The sequence below is a fragment of the Octopus sinensis genome, linkage group LG1, assembly GCF_006345805.1.
Source record: "Octopus sinensis linkage group LG1, ASM634580v1, whole genome shotgun sequence".
NCBI classification, from domain to species: Eukaryota; Metazoa; Mollusca; class Cephalopoda; order Octopoda; family Octopodidae; genus Octopus; species Octopus sinensis.
The window spans coordinates 11,587,302-11,594,801 of record NC_042997.1 but is presented as its reverse complement, the minus strand read 5'-3'; positions in this window follow the sequence as shown (position 1 = coordinate 11,594,801).

The following is a 7,500-nucleotide window of genomic DNA, read 5'->3' as shown; positions in this document are numbered from 1 at the left end:
AACTTCATAACAGTACTGGCACCGCCAAGATTGAGTGATCTCAATGATAATGGTGCGAAATCATGATGATATTTGGATTATTGACCGACAAGAAAAATTCAGTAGCGAATACTCCGTGTATCGTGTCCTTGTCTATATTCCCCGTCTGTTAAGTTTTCGTCCTGTTTCCTGTTTGCCCTGCGTTCGTCTAACTTTTTCTCCTTGTTGTGTTCTGTCTGTTCAATCATTGATTATATATATACTTATACGACGGTCTTCTTTCAGTTTCCGTCTTCCAAATCCACCCACAAGGCTTTATTCGGCCCGAAGCTATAGTAAAAGACACTTGACCAAAGTGCCACGCAGTGGGACTGAACCCGGAATCATGTGGTTGAGAAGCAAGCTTCTTACCACACAGCCACTCTTGAGCCTATATATAAAGGCCTATATATATTCACGAGCTTCTGCATAGACTGTCCACCAAATTTCATTCACAAGTTATTGGTCAACCCGAGGCTATACAAAAATACCGTGTACCGTGCAGTGGTACTGAACCCGAGAACACATGATTTTCACGGTTGTGTAGCGAACTTCTTAATAAAACATATATATTTCCTCTGTTTGCACATACACATCAGAATGCATACACGAACGCACACAGAAGCTCTGTGTAGAAACGGAAAGAGAGGAATACAGGAAAGAGGATAGAATCTAAATGGAACATGCATCACAAGAAAAAGTTATGCACAGGAATATTCATATATATATATATATATATATATATATATAGATATATATATATATATATATATATATATATATATATATATATATATATATATATATATACATATATATATATGTATATAATATATATATATATATATATATATAACATATATATATGTATATAATATATATAATATATATATAATATATAATATATATTATATATATGTATGTATGTATATATATATATATATATATATATATATATATACATATATATATATACATATATATATACATATATATATATATACAATATATACCCATAAACACACACACATATATATATGCATATATTTGTTGCATTATTACTTTAAAATATTTTCAAAATTCAGATGAAAGAAAAAATACGCCTTTTATAAAGAAATGAAAACAAACAAAATAAACAAAAGATACGCTAAAGATGAAAGAAAGAAAGAAAGAAAGAAAGAAAGAAAGAAAGAAAGCACCAATATAAACAGAGTAATAGAAGCAAATGGAAAATGATAGGAGATAGTGAGAGAAGAGAGTTGAGAGAGAGAGAGAGGTCGTGAGAGATGGTATTTCGGAATAAGGAGTAAAAGAAAAACGGCAAGAATTTGTATAAAAAGAAGAATGACGTGCAAAAACATTAAGTGAGATAGAGAGAGAGAGAGAGAGAGAGAGAGAGAGAAACAAAAAGGAACCTGTCAATACGTACGAATGTGCGTTGTAGTATTTCTTAAAAATAATAATTTTAATACTATTATTACCATTATTATTGTTATTATTACTATTTTTTTTATTATTATCATTATTATTATTATTATTATTATTATTATCATTATTATTATTATTATTATTATTATTAACAATATAAAAAAAAATCATCATGCAAATCTTGAAGTATTTAAAGAAACCTGCTGAGCGAACCGTGATGAGTGGAAAATGAAAACCTCCAGAAAAACGGAATATTGACAAAATTCCTCCAAGATATCCATCTGTTCTTAGTCAATAAAGACGTTTTCTGTTCAAATAAAACTTTATGAAATGCACACATGCCCACACACACACACACACAGCCTATGTGTATATATGTGAGCAGATATATATATATGCACATACGTACACGCGCGCATGCAAACACGACACATAAATACTTAAGTCAGCCTTGTGGCGAACCTCTTTAGATTCATATCTTCTTGCTATTTCTTATCCTTATTTCTATTTTATTAAACTAAAACTGAAAAACACGCACCCACTCACACGCTTATATACGCATACACATACATATAATAGATATAAGCACATATATGATACATATCATACGCATGCATATATATATATGCATATACATGTGTATATAATTCTATATGTAGAACAAACCACTCCGAGTCGGAAATTCTGGTAATGTGCATCGCTTCTAAGCATAACACGAAATACATATACATGTCTGTCTGTCTGTCTGTATGTATGTATGTATGTATGTATGTATGTATGTATGTATGTATGATGTATGTATGTATGTATGGATGGATGGATGTGTATATATATATATATATATATATATATATATATATATATATATATTATATATATATATACATACATATATATATATATACATATATATATATATATATTTGCACATACACGCCTATGTACGTGTGTATACACGTATTTATGTATATGCATATATGCATGTGTGAGTGTATGTATATGATGTGTATGAGGCGAAGCCATAGCATGTGAGAAAATTTTTCTGGAGCTAAGTCCACATCTAGTTTTCAAGTTCTAGTTTGAAATATATATAATTTAGTGACTCAACAGATTTTTCGTACGGTAAGCCTGACTATTACAAATTCCGTATACGCCACGGAAATCGGGTAACCTGTCTTACGAGTCCTAGGGATCAATAAAAATAAATTATTGAATTCTGTCAGATATCATAAATATTAATTTAGGCCGAAAAGATGGCGGCGAGCTGGTAGAATCGTTAGCACGCTGGACGCTATGCTTAGCCGTATTCGCCCGCCGCTACGTTCTGAGTTCAAATTCCGCCGAGGTTGATTTTGCATTTCATCCTTTCTGGGTCGATAAAACAAGTACCAGTTGAACACTGAGGTTGATGCAATCGACTCATCCCCTCTCTTAAAAGGGCTGCCCTTGTGACAAAATTTTAAACCATTAATATAAGAAACGAGCGTCATTTCTATTAGCTGGATTTAAACACAACTGCTGTAGCATACTTTGTTAAGGAATTACCTATTATAGAAGAGTGTGTGATTTCCTCTTGTTAGATTCTATACAGAGTAGAAGTTTCTGTCACAGTATTATGTGACCAAATATGCTGTGCATATTAATCGGTGATAGGCATAAACGTATAAGCATATAAATGTTAAAAATTTCGTTTCACAACTACGTGGTACCTTGTTCTGTCACAATGCATGGTATCTTAGCCAAATATCTTCTAGGCGCAGGAGTGGCTGTGTGGTAAGTAGCTTGCTTACCAACCACATGGTTCTGGGTTCACGTAGTGGGACTAACAGAATCTTACAAACCTTTGAGAAAGAAATTTTCATGTAGAGCCTATTATTGTGTAAATGTGTTCCTTACTTTAACTTCTCAAACACGCGTGTTCTGGGTCAATGCGTGTTGAGGAAGTTGTTTTTAGTAATGAAGTTAAATATTTCTGGTTTAGTTTCGGATTTAAAATTCTTATAAAGAATATTTCTTTAGCTCTTCCTAGTTGATCAATTTTGTCTTTTAATTTGTAAAAAGGGAATATTTTGAAATTTATATACATATATAAAAACCCAAAATATTTCTTTTCTGTCAACCAAATATTTCACTCAGAAGACATGTAGTAATCTAGGGCTATAGTACAAGACATTTCTAGATAGGTAAATATTTCGGTAGGTAAGCTATGTATATATATATGCGATGATTTCATAAGAGATGTCGAATTTTACAATTCTATATATAATAATAATATTTTTTATAAACTTAAAACTTATAACCGATTACAATGTATTGACTAAAGAAAATAGTCTAATATTGGGGCATATAAGCCTCTCAATGGAAAAAAGTGGGTTTTCCCTACGTGTGGGACTCAAGCCAAACCTCTATGCTTTCGCGTCAAGTGACCTACCATTTACACCAACGTACACACCTGCTCCTGCCCGTCAGATTAAGAACTATAATTTTATAGTTGTTTTTTATCAAAAAAACTAGCATGTGCATTTTCTTTGATGATTTGATTAGCGGTGCCGAAATTTATAATTCTGTAAATACACGGTGATCGCTTATAAGCTTTAACTTTTAAAGAATATTACCATTATTTACAGAATGTGTGTATGTGTGTGTCCATGTTTAATGATTCGGTGAATAGAGATAGATATTATAAGTACTAGCAAATAAATACTGCGATCGATATCATAGAATAAATCTTGTAAGGCGGGACCCAAGTAAGAGAGTATATAAAGTCTAGAGTACGTCTCTGCCTCATTACGACTTCAGACTTTAAACAGTCTTTGGTTCTGGATGCAGATTATGAATTATTTAGATTTTAACAAGTTACTAACAGATCATATTTTTTTTTTGGAAGCACTCCGTCGGTTACGATGACGAGGGTTCCGGTTGATCCGATCAACAGAACAGCCTGCTCGTGAAATTAACGTGTAAGTGGTGAGCACTCCACAGACACGTGTACCGTTAACGTAGTTCTCAGGGATATTCAGCGTGACACAGAGAGTGACAAGGTCGGCCCTTTGAAATACAGGTACAACAGAAACAGGAAGTAAGAGTGAGAGAAAGTTGTGGTGAAAGAGTACAGCAGGGATCACCACCATCCCTGCCGGAGCCTCGTGGAGCTTTAGGTGTTTTCGCTCAATAAACACTCACAACGCCCGGTCTGGGAATCGAAACCGCGATCCTACGACCGCGAGTCCGCTGCCCTAACCACTGGGCCATTGCGCCTCCACAGATCATATCATACAACTGCAAGGACTATACTATTATCAGGAAATTTTACCTTTTATGTGGATGTTCAGTGCTTCTCGTTCACACTCAGTTTATGGTGTTATATACTTTTGTCATATAACATTGGTCTTTTATCTCCAATGCCGAATTTTACAGAAAGAAAGAGGTGAATCTAGTCGAGTTTAACGTTACATCATGAAAATAACATGGACGGAGCTCCGACTCGAAACCTTATATAAACCTCCTCGAGGAATGTGAAGATGCAGGCTGGAAAGCGGAGCATTTTTCAATCGAAGCCGGATGTAGAGGATTCGTTGGACACTGTGTGAGGCGACTGTTGTTATCCTTAAGCCAAACTAATCGTAAAGTAAATACCACCATGAACGATATCCAAACAGCAGTAGAAAAGGCTAGTCACTGGATTTAGTTAAAAAGAGTCGATGAGCGCTGGCTAGAAGAATATTGAGCTTTATTTGATAACCGGTTGATATAGCAAGCAGGGTCTCGTATCAGTGGGGGGGCCGGTGCGCAATGATGCCGTCAAGAGGTAGGCCCCAAAATGGCATGCATTCTCTCCTGTATGGCTTCGGGTTTGCGGAGCTTTGATCTGATGGCACTTGCATGTGCAAGTTGTTTGCAAAACATCACAAACTAATTTCGTCAGTCAGTGTTAGCATGTTGGATCATTCTACTAATATTTAACATTTATTATACCTGAATTGACAAAACGGAATATGATATGAATATGCTCTGTAATGAAATCCGTAACGCTTTCGTCCAACAATCGAATCCTGTGACTGAACCTCTTATACTACAAAGTGCTGCTTGTAATGCTTAATGTTTACATTTAAAAGCCAGCACAATCTTCTTAATGTTCACTTAGAAGAATTTTTCTAGTATTAGAACCGCGTATTTCTTGTCTATGGATGGTGAGTCTAGTTCACAGGGTAAGTTTCGTTTGTCCTGCGTAATCTCCCTTATAATCATTACATTCAATAGCATGAAATAAATTTTTCACCAAGGTCACAGAATCGTTAACATACTAAGCATTTTGTCCATATTTATGTCCTGAATTCAAATACTACCGAGGTCGACTTTGCCTTTCATCATTTCGGAGACGATGAAATAAAACGCTCAATTACCGGGATCGATGTAATTGACAAGTCCCCTGGCCCAAAATGTCAGGCCTTGTGCCAAAAGTAGACAGGATTATTTAAAGTAAAATCTGATTAATAAATCCTAATTAGTTAATTCGGGAATTTGTTACAAAGAAATAAATACAGTTCTATATTTAAGAGATGAGGAATTATGTACATTATTTACAATTGACGGATATTTGTCCTCATCTTATTTGTTGTTAACACACCGTTTCGGCTGATGTACCCTCCAGACTTCATCAAGTGTCTTGGGGAAATTTCGAACCTGGGTTCTCATTCCTAAGGTATTTTTCGATGTTGTTGTTGTTGTTGTTGTTGTTATTATTTTTTTTTCTTCTTTTTCAAATTTGCTTCCTTTTCTTGCCGAGTGTCTTCCCGACTCCTAGGGCAAAGAAACTCATAGTATACATTGGTAGGCCATTAAACCAAACTCAGTAGTTCGTTTCATTTTTTTTTTTTTTATAGCTACAAAAAACACATTGTCTATGTACTGACAAGGCAGATAGCCGCCCCACAGCAAACAAGGTCACTATACAATCAAGTTAGTTTCCCTTGGAATTAAATCTCATCAAGTGATCACTCCATCGCTGATGGTTATACTAAATCCTACCTGTCAATATATAGTATTTACCATACGTCTTAAATCTAAACACCTTCGTTATTTTATCATTTTCACATTAAGATTTTTTGCTGAACCATCCATTAATTCGTATGGTATATACTGTATACTGCCAAGTAGGATGTGTGACCACTACTGATGAGCTTTAATTTCAAGCGAAATCAGCTTACTAGTATAGTAACTTCGCACGTTATTGGGTGATTATCTCCCTTGTCAGTGTATAGACAACGTGCTTTTTGTGGCTATAAGGGTCTTTCACTCCTGTTTCTAGCAATGTAGGTGCTACTCTGCACTCTCAGACACTATTAGTAACAACTGAAGTTTTCCCTTTTGTTTTTATATTGCGACTAGCCACTTCAGTTATCATATATATATAAGATATATATATATATAATATATATAATATATATGGGGCGGGTGTACTTCATTTGTAAATTAATAATGCTACTATGATTTCATGTGCGAAGACATTCCTCAATTTTCAAGCGATACACTTAAAAATGTTGGTCATCACCAGCCAAATGGAGGCGGTTACAAATATTTTTAAGTGGAATACTTGAAAAATTGTGGAAATTCTTTCCACGTGTAAGCATTGCTACCAGCTTTGTTATTCCGCAGCTCTCAATTTCTTCTGGTAGACACCATTCTATATTGTGTGTGTGTGTGTGTGTGTGTGTGTGTGTGTGTGTGTGTGTGTGTGTGTGTGTGTGGTGTATAGGGACGTATGTGCATATAGTTCAATTATGAGTAGTAGTATCTATCAACGGGACATCATTCAGATTGAATTCTGGGAATATTATGAGATGAATAGATTATGTAATATTCATGCATTTTTGATAGCATTTAGTCATTAAGCAGCAAAAATGAAACCGAGGAAACTTAGGCATAGATATGGAAGTGTGATTCAGAAATTTGCCTCGTAACCTAATAGTTCGAGATACGCTACCGTTGTTCGGTACATTCTTTACTAAATTCCACTTGACCAACAGATCGCGATTTAATTTAGTTTGATGCAAT